At 45.6% G+C, this 16,308-nt stretch overlaps 1 protein-coding gene across 4 annotated transcripts in view; it reads right to left on the bottom strand.

The window, feature by feature from the left end:
• Positions 1-16,308, bottom strand: part of NTRK1 (neurotrophic receptor tyrosine kinase 1) — a 326,699-nt gene that overhangs the window by 129,581 nt on the left and 180,810 nt on the right. The window contains exon 1 of one of the 4 annotated variants that reach the window (XM_056545723.1): positions 5,437-5,547. The exons of the other annotated variants lie outside the window; for them this stretch is intronic. The gene's annotated coding sequence lies outside the window, so the exon portion shown is untranslated. Of the gene's footprint in view, positions 1-5,436; positions 5,548-16,308 lie in introns of those variants that run through there. 4 annotated transcript variants of the gene reach the window in all.

The raw sequence follows: 16,308 nt of genomic DNA, 5'->3' as shown, positions 1-16,308 counted from the left end.
CATTCAGGGTCAGTTGCCAAAGAGGCAAAACCCTGTGGATTTATAATCTGGGGTCCTATTTAGTCGTCCTTCATGCTGAGTTGCCACCAGGATTGTAGAATGTTTGAGCTGATAGAGATTTTCCATGGGGAAAAAAATCAATAATAGGTGCAATGTATGAAGCAGCTTCATAAATCCACTATATGCAGTGAAAAAAAGATACCCCCCCCCCCCAGCTGAGTCCCCAAACTTTTTTGCTTCTAGTAAAAGAACAGATCCTAAGTTGCTCCAAAAAATTGTGTGCACTTATTGAGGTATACCAAATGATATGACACTTAGGAACCACCTGATACTGAGGAACACTAGTTACAAAATAATCTTGATTTATAGTGTGCTGTTGCACAAAATGCAGCCATGGGGAAATGGCATTTAACTGAGACAGAGCATGCAGGCTTGGCTGTGCAGTGATGCAGCCAGTCATGGTCAGGTGGGCTCCAGGGACTCTGCAAAAAAGAGGAAAATCCGGCTCCCAGGACTGGATAAAAATTTGTAGCTTTAATGAATCATATTAAAATCCAAAGTAGAAAAAAGAATGAGCTAAAAGCACAAACGAAACGCACCAACGCGTTTCGACTTGTTAACAAGTCTTAATCATGGTCAATGCTAAAGACAACAGATATACCTTATATACTATTTCAACTGGTGACGTCACCCTCTGAAATCAGGTGAACACATGGCAAGAGGTAAAATAAGACATGGATAATACTTGACAGATGGTATGTACTGGAGACTCATTATACAAAACAAGAGAAAGTATACTTAGAAACCTCTAATAGATATAGCTCAGGTCGTGTCTGAAATTGAGTCCATACGGGAAGCGAGTATCCAAAACCAAAATCCAATACGCTTCCCGTCTGAACACGGCCCTACTCCAGTCACCACCCCGTGATGGTGGGCGTACCCTCTCTAAGCCAGTCACAGTCATTTGGGGAATAGTACCTGCATGTTTTTCAATTATGTGTTTCCTAAAACCTGACATGGATCTATTTGTAATTTTGTTACTGTCGGGTATATGGAGATGTTCTTGAATTCTAACCTTAAGTTTCCTGCTAGTGCCGCCCACATATTGTAGATTGCACCGTAGGCAGGTAATGCTATAAACTACATGATGCGTTTGACAGTTAATAAAACTTTTTATATTGTGTATCTGTCCAGTAGTACATGAATGAAATGTAGTTTGATTGGTCATATACTGGCATATAGAACATCTAGAATGGCTACTTACAGCTATAAATGTAGCCATTCTAGATGTTCTATATGCCAGTATATGACCAATCAAACTACATTTCATTCATGTACTACTGGACAGATACACAATATAAAAAGTTTTATTAACTGTCAAACGCATCATGTAGTTTATAGCATTACCTGCCTACGGTGCAATCTACAATATGTGGGCTGCACTAGCAGGAAACTTAAGGTTAGAATTCAAGAACATCTCCATATACCCGACAGTAACAAGATTACAAATAGATCCATGTCAGGTTTTACGAAACACATCATTGAAAAACATGCAGGTACTATTCCCCAAATTACTGTGACTGGCTTAGAGAGGGTACGCCCACCATCACGGGGTGGTGACTGGAGTAGGGCCGTGTTCAGACGGGAAGCGTATTGGATTTTGGTTTTGAATACTCGCTTCCCGTATGGACTCAATTTCAGACACGACCTGAGCTATATCTATTAGAGGTTTCTAAGTATACTTTCTCTTGTTTTGTATAATGACTCTCCAGTACATACCATCTGTCAAGTATTATCCATGTCTTATTTTACCTCTTGCCATGTGTTCACCTGATTTCAGAGGGTGACGTCACCAGTTGAAATAGTATATAAGGTATATCTGTTGTCTTTAGCATTGACCATGATTAAGACTTGTTAACAAGTCGAAACGCGTTGGTGCGTTTCGTTTGTGCTTTTAGCTCATTCTTTTTTCTACTTTGAATTTTAATATGATTCATTAAAGCTACTAATTTTTATCCAGTCCTGGGAGCCGGATTTTCCTCTTTTTTGCTTCATCCTTTGTACCTGGGAACACGGCCCTTGCTCATTCCGTGGCTTCCGCTGGAAGGTGTGCTGAGTTCATTGTGATCTGGGTCTGCATGCTGCTAATGGTGAGCTGAACCTTTACCTATTTTTCTGGACTCCAGGGACTCTGCAGGCTATCTCTTGTTTTGTGGGCTGGTCCAGTTGCTTAAAGGGCCACACTGTATGTGTAATAAAGGTTCCCCTGGGTCACTCTCTAGTGCAGTGAGAGGCGTTATGAAGGTTGGGTTGCCTTGATGTTAAAGTGTAGATGAATGCATTTACTTGGCTCCAAAATGGAAACAATTAACTTTGGAATTTGGTCTTTGGCAATAAGCAAAAAGTGCTTAAACTGCACAAGGGGTCTACCCATCTTACTAAAACCTCATTAAAGGTGTGATAAGTTTCAAAGTATGTTGTTTTTGAAGGGAATTTGTCAGCTCTAGATCAAGCTCAGAGCTCAAGTGTCAAGAAGGTGTTGCCAAGCTGAAGCATGCGTGCCTCTTGTCCCCCCATGCCTCTCTGGTTTGGCTGATTGATGCCCTTCCAACACTGATCTGTGCACGTCAATTATACAGGGCAAGTAGGGGTTGGGGAGGTAGGAGCCATGCATGTTATAGTGGTGGCTCAGTACAGGAGTTGCACCCCGGTACCATAGCTGCCCTCTCAGGCAGCCCCCATACAGTGTCCCCTGACCCCCCCCCCCCCCGCACCTGTTCCCCTTGTTTCTGTGCTTCTATTCCTATGTAATGCTGTGTGTTGTATATAAAATATGTTATAGCTTTAAGAACAGTTGACATGTGATTAACCTGCTGACATGTGATTGTAACCCAGAGAGGTATCAGTGACCATGTGACCTAAGGGTGACCTATGGGACCACTCCTAGTCTCCCCCATATAAGCACTGGGTGGAGCTAGCTCTCATCTCTTCCTGCTTATGCTGAGTTGCAGCAAGGTCAAGTCCTAGGTGTGTGTTCAGAGTCCAGAGGAGGCTTAAAGTCAGTCCAGCAGCCATGGATTCTCAAGTACATTACCCCACAGGTCAAGTCAAAGCCTGGTAAGCTACAGAAGGGGTGAAGTCAGTCATAGTCTGTCATAGTCAAGTCAGTCCAAGTCATCCTGTCTCAAGTCAGCGTGGCCTGCATCCAAATTGTCCAAGTCCACTATAAGTTCCAGCAAGCCCTAAGGTCTTAGTCACCTCCGTGATCCTAGCCAAGCTTTATAGACTGTTACACTTGTCTGATTCAGTAAAGCTGCCATTGTTCCGTAACTTGGCATCAGAGTCATTATTTGCCCCCGTGCCTAGCCCAGGATCCAGCGGTATTCCTTTGGGTGGTGTAGAGGATAAACCGCGCCCTGGTGTCATGAACACAAGGGGTTAATGCCATCTGCCCCTAGGGTAATTCCATCTGCCCTCATCACACCCTCACCACACTATGGCTCAGCAATGCCTCTTTGACACTTGAGCAACATTGGTTATAACACTTAGGAACATCTGTGGGTTTTCTAGGCCCATCTGCAGATGAGGAACTTATGGAGGCATCTGTGTCTGGGTATTGATGGAGGTGCAGTGTCCCATCTTCCTTCTGACTAAAGAGACTTTATTTATCTTCTACGCAGAGGCAGAGTATAGATTTTAGAAGATATCTCCAGCGTAGACTGGCAGCAGCTTGTGGATGTAATTCTACTTTACAATGCTGTGAGAATCAAGCTCACAAGACTTGAGGCTTAGCTTGGATTGTTTCAATGTCAGAGCCAGAACTAACTAAAATTCTGCACAGCAGGAATGCTGACAGAAGAAATCTCACAAGCGCTCCTTCACTGGCCAAGGCCAGACTTAGACTAACTAGTTTGTTCCAGCCCTTTGGGATGAGAGGGTAGGACTTGAGGACTCCTTCCACAGAACATTCTTGTGGCTTCCATGAGAAACCCTTGTGGGAAGCATCATGTGACCTTCCTCTTTTACACTTACATGTAAGTCATCTTTCATACTGTCATTGTGACCCGGTAGTTAGTGGATGTAAAAAAATGAGGGGAGAATAGCGGGAGAAAAATGACTGCATGTGCCATCTTTTTCACCCGCTAAAAAACTGCACCTGACGGACCCCATTATAGTCATTGGGATCCATGGGGACCCGTTGTTGCCCATCGTGCCCTGTCCTGATAACCACCGTTAAAGGGGTAGTCCAGTGGTGAAAAACTTATCCCCTATCCTAAGGATAGGGGATAAGTTTCAGATCGGGGGGTTCCGACCACTGGGGCCCCCCGCAATCTCCTGTATGGGGTCCCGGCTCGTTTACCAGATAGCGCTGGTTGATGAAGTGGCGGCCAACACGCCCCCTCAATACATCGCCATGGCAGAGCCGGAGATTGCCAAAGGCAGCACTGCGGCTCTGCCATACAGTTGTATTGAGGGTTCGTTTCAGCCGGTGCTTTGTGCGGTGGTCAACACGCCCCCTTCCCACAAGCTGTCGGGGCCCCGTACAGGAGATAGGGGATACGTTTTTCACCACTGGATATCTCCTTTAAAGGCAAAAAAAAGAGGGCTTAATGGCCATTTTCGGACAGAGCTCAACAACAGTGTGAAAGAAACCTTATCCACCATTGGTGGCAGCAAAGAGACCATGAACCAACTACAGTATATAAATATATCAAGTAATACAGAAAAAAAACAATATATTTTAGACATGTTCTGACTCACAATTCCCATATTGGATTATACACTGTGACAAATTTACTCCCACATGACAACTTACTTCAGTAGCAAATAGACTAGATACTGAAACTAGAGAGTAGTCAAGATGACTACATTTTCTACAAGCCTGTAAGAAGAAGGTATACAAGTGCCTCACCCTTCTCTAGGTCTTATTGGGCTCCATGCTATGCCTAGTCACCAGAGTGTCTAAAAGAACTATACCATGCAACTTTGATCATTGCAGAACATCAAGAAGTACTATTTGTTTATTTATGTCTCAGGATATGCGCTGGGAGCCTACTGGTGTAAACTAAACCCCCTTTGGTGAAGTAAATAGAATGTGGTGACCAAGACTTGCTTAGAATTTGAACAATGATCTTAGGGGATTGACTGCTGCTTTGTTATAAGAATGTGAACAAGTAAAGGGAGACAGACTGCCTCCATCCAGGGACGGACTGGCCTACCAGGATACTGGGAAAACTCCCGGAAGGCTGGCGCCCTGTGGGCCGGTGTAGTGTCTGGACGAGTCACTGAATCAGCCTGTCAGGAGTGTCAGGACCTCTGTGCACCGCAGCTGCAGCATCACACACAGGTCCTGAGACTCCAGACAGGCTGATACAGTGAGCATAGGTCTGGAGGCTACAGAGTATGCATTACATAATGTACAGAAAGGACACTCACCTCTACTCTCTGCCTCCTCACTGCTCCTGGCTCCTCCTCCTGCTGGTACATAGTCACTGGAGCTTCAGGGGGGGAAATGTGCTGCTCTGGGTGAGAGGAAAGGGAAACCTAATGCTTTTACTATGTGAGGGAGGGGGGTGGGAGTCCTGTTATGTGGGGGGCTGGGGAGTATGTAGAGTACTATTATGTGAGGGGAGGTGCTGGGGAAAAGGTGATAAGTATTGTTATGTGAGGGGGGGCTGGTTGCTTTGGATCCTTATTGGCCCCAAACTAGTAGTTTTGGGTCAGCTGCAGAGCATTTTTTTAAGTAGTCTGCCCAGTATGTGTAATAAAATCCTCTACAAAAACTATTTTATTTTAAAAGTTGGTGGGGAAATGTTTTTTTCGACCAAGCACAGCCTAAATTTTCGGTTCTGGTCCAAATTTTTCCTTATAGTACACCACTATTTATTAATATTAAGCCTGTTTTGTTGCACACTTGTTGCTGTGCCCTTTGACATGAAGTTTGAGTCCCAGCATCAAGACCGTAACACGATGGAACAGAAGCCTCAGAGAAATCAAACTCCAGGCTTACCTCATGGGCTGTAGTATTTAGAGCCTGTGTAGCAGGAGCCTAATATTTAATTTACCAGGTTTCTGTCTTGTATGTTGCGGCTGCATACTTTGACTTTAGGGCACAGCCACAACATAGTTCTCAGAAGCCTGGCAAATAAAATGCCAGGCTTTCTGCAAGCTGCGCTGTGGCTGCACCCTCTCACCTTGTGTGATATCATGGCACAGCTAGCACAGAACCCTCCTACAGAAGCCAGGCAAATCAAATACCCCCCCCATCACTGTGACCAGCGGCTGCCACAATGACGCTATGCATATGTGGGGCTTATAAGCAAATATTTCCAGAGCTGGTTTAGGTCCTAGTCCGACCCTGCCACCATCTGTTTTAACACATTGTGTCTGCACATCAGGGCACCCCAACTACCTTCATGCCTGACACCCTCATCAGGGAGTGCCCCTTGGTAAATTTACACACCTTTTTTAGGGGTGCTCTGAAAATAGGGGGGGGGGGGCAGTGGTTATGCATGGGCTGTGAACTAGCCTGCCCGCAGGTACCATCCCCCTAGCCGGCAATTATAACTGTGGCCCTCCCGAAAGCATCTGTGACCTGCTCTAAATAAAAATTTTGCTAAAAATTTACATAATTTGGAAAGAGACAATTATTATATAATAAACTCATACATACTAATATTCATGCCTTTTTCTCAGCAGAACATACAAAGCGGTCATTAAATAAGTCCAAGTCCTCCTATTATAGTTGAGTTGCAGCATACAATCATTCGATTATAAGTGATGGCCAATAAAATATTCATACATTAAACTCATGCTGGCTGTTTGCAGCGTCCTTGGCAGTGCCTATATAATATTTGTTGTTGAACTGTTTCCAATTCTCGGGGGGGGGGGGGGGGGTTATTAAGCACAATGAAGGAAAGTAATATTCGTTATGTTCAAGTCAAGCTGTCCATCTCTAGAGACATGACTGATAATGTTATTTACCAACTGATGCAAAAAACTGGGACTAGGTTCAAACCAGATCAACTTCTGTAAGTTAATGTCACCTCTATTATATCACCCATATGCTCCCTAGGGTTATGTGCAAACATTTAGCAATATCTGCAGACTACAGGACAACAAAAGCAACTTAAAGGAGTAATCCAGTGGAAAAGCATGTTTTCAAATCAGATTATGCCAGAAAGTTATACAGATTTTTAAATTACTTCTGTTTAAAAATCTTAATCCTTCCAGTACTTATCAGCTGCTGTAGGCTCCAGAGGAAGTTGTGTAGTTCTTTTCAGTTTGACCACAGTGCTACCTGCTGACACCTCTGTCCATGTCAGAAACTGCCCAAAGTAGGAGAGGTTTGTAATGAGGATCTGCTTCTACCCTGGACAGTCCCTGATATGGACAGAGGTGTCAGCAAAGAGGACTGCGGTCTGACTGAAAAGAACTACAATACTTCCTCTGGAGCAGACAGCAACTGATATGTACTGGAAGGATTACGATTTTTAAGTAAAAGTAATTTACAAATCTGTAAAATGTTATTGGCACCAGTTGATTTGAAACATTTATTTTCCACCCCTTTAACCCCTTAAGGACCAGGCCATTTTACACCTTAAGGACCGGAGCGTTTTTTGCAATTCTGACCACTGTCACTTTAAACATTAATAACTCTGGAATGCTTTTAGTTATCATTCTGATTCCGAGATTGTTTTTTCATGACATATTCTACTTTAACTTAGTGGTAAAAATGTTTGGTAACTTGCATCCTTTCTTGGTGAAAAATCCCAAAATTTGATGAAAAAAATGAAAATTTTGCATTTTTCTAACTTTGAAGCTCTCTGCTTGTAAGGAAAATGGATGTTCAAAATAAAACATTTTTGGGTTCACATATATAATATGTCCACTTTATATTTGCATCATAAAATTAATGAGTTTTTACTTTTGGAAGACACCAGAGGGCTTCAAAGTTCAGCAGCAATTTGGAAATTTTTCACAAAATTTTCAAACTCGCTATTTTTCATGGACCAGTTCAGGTTTGAAGTGGATTTGAAGGGTCTTCATATTAGAAATACCCCATAAATGACCCCATTATAAAAACTACACCCCCCAAAGTATTCAAAATGACATTCAATAAGTGTATTAACCCTTTAGGTGTTTCACAGGAATAGCAGAAAAGTGAAGGAGAAAATTCACAATCTTCATTTTTTACACTCGCATGTTCTTGTAGACCCAATTTTAGAATTTTTGCAATTGGTAGAAAGGAGAAAATTTTTACTTTTATTTGAAACCCAATTTCTCTCGAGTACGCACATACCTCATATGGCTATGTTAATTGTTCGGCGGGCGCAGTAGAGGGCTCAGAAGGGAAGGAGCGACAAATGGTTTTTGGGGGGCATGTCACCTTTAGGAAGCCCCTATGGTGCCAGGACAGCAAAAACAAAACACATGGCATACCATTTTGGAAACTAGACCCCTCGGGGAACGTAACAAGGGGTAAAGTAAACCTTAATACCCCACAGGTGATTCACGACTTTTGCATATGTAAAAAAAAAAAATGTTTTACCTAAAATGCTTGGTTTCCCAAAAATTTTACATTTTTAAAAAGGATAATAGCAGAAATTACCCCCCAAAATTTGAAGCCCAATTTCTCCCGATTCAGAAAACACCCCATATGGGGGTGAAAAGTGCTCTGTTGGCGCACTACAGGTCTCAGAAGAGAAGGAGTCACATTTGGCTTTCTGAAAGCAAATTTTGCTCTGGGGGCATGCCGCATTTAGGAAGCCCCTATGGTGCCAGAACCGCAAAAAAAAACCACATGGCATACCATTTTGGAAACTAGACCCCTCGGGGAATGTTACAAGGGATAATGTGAACCTTAATACCCTACAGGTGTTTCACGACTTTTGCATATGTAAAAAAAAATAATTTTTTTTTACCTAAAATGCTTGGTTTCCCAAAATTTTTACATTTTTAAAAAGGGTAATAGCAGAAAATACCCCCCAAAATTTGAAGCCCAATTTCTCCCGATTCAGAAAACACCCCATATGGGGGTGGAAAGTGCTCTGCTGGTGCACTACAGGTCTCAGAAGAGAAGGAGTCACATTTGGCTTTTTGAAAGCAAATTTTGCTCTGGGGGCATGCCGCATTTAGGAAGCCCCTATGGTGCCAGAACCGCAAAAAAAAAAAACACATGGCATACCATTTTGGAAACTAGACCCCTCGGGGAACGTAACAAGGGGTAAAGTGAACCTTAATACCCTACAGGTGATTCACAACTTTTGCATATGTAAAAAAAAAAAAAATGTTTTACCTAAAATGCTTGGTTTCCCAAAATTTTACATTTTTAAAAAGGATAATAGCAGAAAATACCCCCCAAAATTTGAAGTCCAATTTCTCCCGATTCAGAAAACACCCCATATGGGGGTGAAAAGTGCTCTGCTGGCGCACTACAGGTCTCAGAAAAGAAGGAGTCACATTTGGCTTTTTGAAAGCAAATTTTGCTCTGGGGGCATGCCGCATTTAGGAAGCCCCTATGGTGCCAGAACCGCAAAAAAAAAAACACATGGCATACCATTTTGGAAACTAGACCCCTCGGGGAACGTAAAAAGGGTTAAAGTGAACCTTAATACCCTACAGGTGTTTCACGACTTTTGCATATGTAAAAAAAAATAATAATTTTTTACCTAAAATGCTTGGTTTCCCAAAATTTTTACATTTTTAAAAAGGGTAATAGCAGAAAATACCTCCCAAAATTTGAAGCCCAATTTCTCCTGAGTACGGCGATACCCCATATGTGGCCCTAAACTGTTGCCTTGAAATACGACAGGGCTCCAAAGTGAGAGCGCCATGCGCATTTGAGGCCTAAATTAGGGACTTGCATAGGGGTGGACATAGGGGTATTCTACGCCAGTGATTCCCAAACAGGGTGCCTCCAGCTGTTGCAAAAGTCCCAGCATGCCTGGACAGTCAGTGGCTGTCTGGTAATACTGGGAGTAGTTGTTTTGCAACAGCTGGAGGCTCCGTTTTGGAAACAGTGGTGTACCAGACATTTTTCATTTTTATTGGGGAGGGGGGCTGTGTAGGGGAATGTGTATATGTAGTGTTTTTTACTTTTTATTTTATTTTGTGTTAGTGTAGTGTAGTGTTTTTAGGGTACAGTTGCACGGGCGGGGGGTTCACATAATTTCTCGCTGGCAGTTTGAGCTGCGGCAGAAAATTTGCCACAGCTCAAACTTGCAGCCGGATACTTACTGTAATCCTCCGCCCATGTGAGTGTATCCTGTACGTTCACATTGGGGGGGGGGGGGGGGGGGGGGGAGAAACATCCAGCTGTTGCAAAACTACAACTCCCAGCATGTAGGGTCTATAAGTGCATGCTGGGAGTTGTAGTTTTGCAACAGCTGGAGGCTTCGTTTTGGAAACAGTGGCGTACCAGATGTTTTTCATTTTTATTGGGGAGGGGAGAGGGGTTGTATAGGGGTATGTGTATATGTAGTGTCTTTTACTTTTTATTTTATTTTGTGTAGTGTAGTGTTTTTAGGGTACAGTCGCACGGGCGGGGGGGTTCACAGTAGTTTCTCGCTGGCAGTTTGAGCTGCCGCAGCTCAAACTTGCAGCCGGATATTTACTGTAATCCTCCGCCCATGTGAGTGTACCCTGTACATTCACATTGGGGGGGGAACATCCAGCTGTTGCAAAACTACAACTGCCAGCATGTACGGTCTATCAGTGCATGCTGGGAGTTGTAGTTTTGCAACAGCTGGAGGCACACTGGTTGTGAAACACAGAGTTTGGCAACAAACTCAGTGTTTTGCAACCAGTGTGCCTTCAGCTGTTGCAAAAGCTACAACCCCCAGCATGTACGGACAGCGGAAGGGCATGCTGGGTGTTGTAGTTATGCAACAGCGGGAGGCATACTACTTTGGCTGGGGATGCTGGGGATTGTAGTTATGCAACAGCTGGAGACACACTGGTTTGCTACTCAACTCAGTGTGCCTTCAGCTGTTGCAAAACTACAACTCTCAGCAGTCACCGACAGCCAACTGGCACTTTAGCTGTTTGTGCAAGCTGGGAGTTGTAGTTACACAACAGCTGAAGGTACACTTTTCCATAGAAAGAATGTGCCTCCAGCTGTTGCAAAACCATAAGTCCCAGCATGCCCATAAGGGAATGCTGGGAGTTGTGGTGGTCTGCCTCCTCCTGTTGCATAACTACAGCTCCCAGCATGCCCTTTTTGCATGCTGGGAGCTGTTGCTAAGCAACAGCAGGAGGCTGTCACTCACCTCCTGCTGCTGCTGATCGCCACACAGGTCAGTCCCGCCGCCGCCGCCGTCGTCGCTCCTGGGGCCCCGATCCCAGCATTAACGCCGGGGATCGGGGTCCCCAGCACCCGGGGTGCACGTCCCGCACCCGCTCACGTCCTCCGGAAGAGGGGCGGAGCGGGTGCGGGAGTGACACCCGCAGCAGGCGCCTTGATTGGTCGACGAATCAGGGCGATCGTGAGGTGGCACCAGTGCCACCTCACCCCTGCAGGCTCTGGCTGTTCGGGGCCGTCTCTGACGGCCCCGATCAGCCAGTAATTCCGGGTCATCGGGTCACTGGAGACCCGATTGACCCGGAATCGCCGCAGATCGCTGGACTGAATTGTCCAGCGATCTGCGGCCATCGCCGACATGGGGTGGGCATAATGACCCCCCTGGGCGATATGACGCGATGCCTGCTGAACGATTTCAGCAGGCATCGGGCATCGGCTCCCCTCCGGCTAGCGGCGGGGGGCCGGGAATGGACAGGACATACTCCTACGTCCTCGGTCCTTAAGGACTCGGAAACGGGGGCGTAGGAGTACGTCCATTGTCCTTAAGGGGTTAAAGGGGTACTCCTGCGCAAAACTTTTTTTCTGAAAATAAACTGGTGACAGTTATTTTCTTTTTGGAACACAGAGTTCTCTGCTGACATCATGACCACAGTGCTTTCTGCTGACATCTCTGTCCATTTTAAGAACTGTCCAGAGTAGAAGAAAATCCCCATAGAAAACATATGCTGCTCTGGACAGTTCCTAAAATGGACAGAGATGTCAGCAGAGAGCTCTGTGTTCCAAAAAGAAAATAATTTCCTCTGTAGTATTCAGCAGCTAATAATTACCGGAAGGATCAAGTCTTTTTAATAGAAGTCATTTACTAATCTGTTTAACTTTCTGGCACCAGTTGATTTAAAAAAAAAAAAAAAAAAAGTTTTCCACCGGAATACCCCTTTAACTTAGAAACAACACGGAAGTAGTATATATATATTTTTTTTTAGACCAAGAATGGGGGAAGCCCTTATGCAAAAATTTTGCTGGTTTAAACATTCACATTTATGGTCTATTCACACGTACAGTATTCTGTGCAGATTTGATGCGCAGGATTTTCTGCTGCAGATTTCAATGTAAACTGAGCACAGCTCGAAATCCTGCACATCAAATTTGCGCAGAATACTGTACGTGTGAATAGACCCTTAAAGTGAAAACTCCACACTAACTTTCTAAGCTAGATGACTTCTCACTAGGTAAGCCAAAGGAGCTACTGATTGGATAATGGAGTGTATAGATGGCATGTAATATAGCAGTTACAGACAGTGAGAAAATCCAGATGTATGGTTGTTTGGAGTACCTGGGAAGTACTGGGACTAGTTGCTGGAGGCAGTGGCGTTGCGACCCGGGTGCGGGGGGTGCGGAGCGCACCGGGTGACACCAGCCTGGAGGGGTGACACCACGGCCGGCAGCACCCCCCACATCTGCAAACCGTCACTCAACTCAGCCGGTATTTGCAGCATCCCCAAACAGAAGAGGCTTCTTTCATGACCTGCAGGCTGCCGCACTCCAGTTTCAGCCCCCGACACAATCCTATCCCCCAGCCCCAGGAAGCTGCCTCTTTAAGACGTGCAATGCTTTCTGGGAACAGAAGTGCCGTGCGCACGTCTGCTCCCTCCCCCGACGTGTCCCTGCCTCATGTGCTCCGCGTCTTCTGAGGATTCATGGGTGATAAATTCCTCCCCAACCCCCGGACATTCCTGGACCTGGAGCCGCCCGGGGAGAGGAGAAAGTGAAGACAAGAGACTGGTGAGACCTCTCTGCAAAACTGTGTATTTAATGCAGTGTTTTCCAACCAGGGTGCCTCCAGCTGTTGCAAAACTATTACTCCCAGCATGCCCAGACAGCCTTTGGCTGTCAGGGCATGCTGGGAGTTGTAGTTTTGCAACAGCTGGAAGCACCCTGGTTGGGAAACACTGATTGAATGTTTTAATGTAGCAGGGAGAAAGGGGGTGCTGAGAGGCTCTGGGGGGGTGCCATTGCCAGGAGGATGATCCTCCTTATGTATGATGGGGGTGCTACTGATGAATGATGGGGGTGCTGCACCCCCATTATCCATCAACAGGATCATCCTCCTATGAGTAGCACCCCCATCATCCATCAGCAGGATCATCCTCCTGTGAGTAGCACCCCCATCATCCATCAGCAGGCTCATCCTCCTGTGAGTAGCACCCCCATCATCCATCAGCAGGATCATCCTCCTGTGAGTAGCACCCCCATCATCCATCAGCAGGATCATCCTCCTGGATGATGATGGGGGGGTGCCTCTGGCAGGAGGATGATCCTCCTTATGTATGATGAGGGTGCTACTGATGAATTATGGGGGTGCTGCACCCCCATCATCCATCAGCAGATCATCCTCCGGGATGATGGGGGTGCTACTGGCAGGAGGATGCTCCTGCAGATGTAGCACCCCCATCATCCTGGCCGTAGCACCCTCATAATCCATTGGGAGGATCATCCTTCTGCCAGTAGCACTCCCACCATCCCCACTGGCAGGAGGATGATCCTCCTTATGTATGATGAGGGTGCATAAGGAAAGACTATAGAGAAGTCCCCTGTAGTCACTGATATTATTGTGTATTTTCCTCATTATGTCCCATCAGAGCTGTAGTCACTTGTAAGTTCTAACTACAACTCCCAGCCAGGGCCGGTGCAAGGATTTCTGCCTACACAAGCGAAGCTCCATTTCGGGAATCTTGGTGGGCCGCAGCAATAAAACCAGAGAGGGTGGAGTGGTAGCAGTGACCTCTGCTGTGCGGCGGCGGGGCGCACAGGTGGGGGTCTTAGTATAAAAAAAGTCTTAATTTTTCCGCCCCCATCAGCTGCTAGTGCATGCGCCCTCAAGCGGACGCATGGTTTGCCTTATGACAGCACCGGGCCTGTTCCCAGCATAACCTCACCACTGCTTAGGTCATACTGGGAGCTGGAGTTTTAATTGGTGAAACCTTTTTTAGTGCTTTCCCATTCTTTGGCAATTGGTATATTTGATTATTATACTGGAATTTTTCACAATGCGCTACATCAGTGGCGCCTGTCACAACAGGCTAAAAACTTACTGGGGGGGGTAGGTATGGGGGTGACACCATTTTATATCACACCGGGTGACACCAACCTTAGCAACGCCACTGGCTGGAGGGCGTTAGGCGGGAAAAGCCTATGGTAAAAGGCCCCCTTTCCCTCTCTATAATTCATGCTTGATGTCAGTTCATGATGCTGTAACTTTACCTACTAGAATAAAATTTAGACTGCCACTATATAAAAACTTTCCCAATGTATTGAATATTTAATATTTTAATATTTTATATATCCACTAGCTGAGTACCCGGCGTTGCCTGGGTTTTCCTTCCTAATCCTTATTGAGGAGGAAAATCAACAAAGGAGAAAGCTTTTGACTTCATATCCCATCCTTATATATTGTTGTTATCTCCCGTCCCCATATCCCGTCCCCATATCCCGTCCCCATATCCCGTCCTCATATCTCAATATCATATCCCATCCTCATATCCCGACCTCATGTTCCGACCTCCGATCCCGTCCTCATATCTCAACCTCATATCCCGTCCTCATATCCTGACCTCATATCTCGTCCTCATATCCCGTCCTCATATCCTGACCTCATATACCAACCTCATAACCCGTCTTCATATCCTGTTTTCATATCCCGACCCCAAATCCCGACCTCATAACCCATCCCCATATCCCAACCTCATATCTCATCTTCATATCCTGTCCTCATATCCCGTCCTCCTATTTCGACCTCATATCGGGTCCTCATATCCCGATGCCACATCCCATCCTCATCTCCCGTCCTCATATCCCATCCTCATAGCCTGACCGCATATTCTGTCCCCATATCCCGTCCCCATATCCCGACCTCATATCTCAACCTCATTTCCTGTCCTCATACCACGTCCTCATATCCTGACCTCCTATCCTGTCCTCCTATCTCAACCTCATATCCCGACCTCATATCCTGTCCTCATATCCCGACCTCCTATCCTGTCCTATCTCGAACTCATATCCTGTCTTCATATCCCGTCCTCATATCCCAACCTCATATCCCGTCCTCATAGCCTGGCCCCATATCCAGTCCCCATATCCCGACCTCATATCATGTCTTCATATCCCGTCCTCCTATCTTGACCTCATATCCCGTCCTCATATCCTGACCTCATATCCTGTCCTCATATCCCGACGTCATATCCTGACCTCATATCCAGTCTTCATATCCCAACCCCATATCCCATCCCCATATCCCGACCTCATAACCCATCCCCATATTCTGACCTCATATCCAGTCTTCATATCCCAACCCCATATCCCATCCCCATATCCCATCCCCATATCCCGACCTCATAACCCATCCCCATATCCTGACCTCATATCCCTTTTTTATATCCCGTCCTCATATCCTGCCCTCCTATTTCAACCTCATATCCCGTCCTCATATCCCGTCCTCATGTTCTGTCCCCATATCCTGACCTCATATCCCGACCTCATATCCCGACGTCGTATCCTGACCTCATATCCAGTCTTCATATCCCAACCCCATATCCAATCCCCATATCCCGACCTCATAACCCATCCCCATATCCTGACCTCATATCCCTTTTTTATATCCCGTCCTCATATCCTGTCCTCCTATTTCAACCTCATATCCCGTCCTCATATCCCGTCCTCATGTCCCGTTCTCATATCCCGTCCTCATAGCCCCACCTCATGTTCCGTCCCCATATCCTGACTTCATATTCCGACCTCATATCCCGTCCTCATATCCCAACCTCATATCCTGTCCTGATATCCCGACCTCCTATCCTGTCCTATCTCGAACTCATATCCTGTCTTCATATCCCGTCCTCGTATCCCAACCTCATATCCCGTCCTCATAGCCTAGCCCCATATCCAGTCCCCATATCCCGACCTCATATCATGTCTTCATATCCCGTCCTCCTATCTTGACCTCATATCCC

Source organism: Hyla sarda, chromosome 11 (genome assembly GCF_029499605.1).
Source record: "Hyla sarda isolate aHylSar1 chromosome 11, aHylSar1.hap1, whole genome shotgun sequence".
Taxonomy (NCBI): Eukaryota; Metazoa; Chordata; class Amphibia; order Anura; family Hylidae; genus Hyla; species Hyla sarda.
Note: the sequence above shows the minus strand (reverse complement) of the source record. Positions and strands in the feature narration are given on the sequence as shown.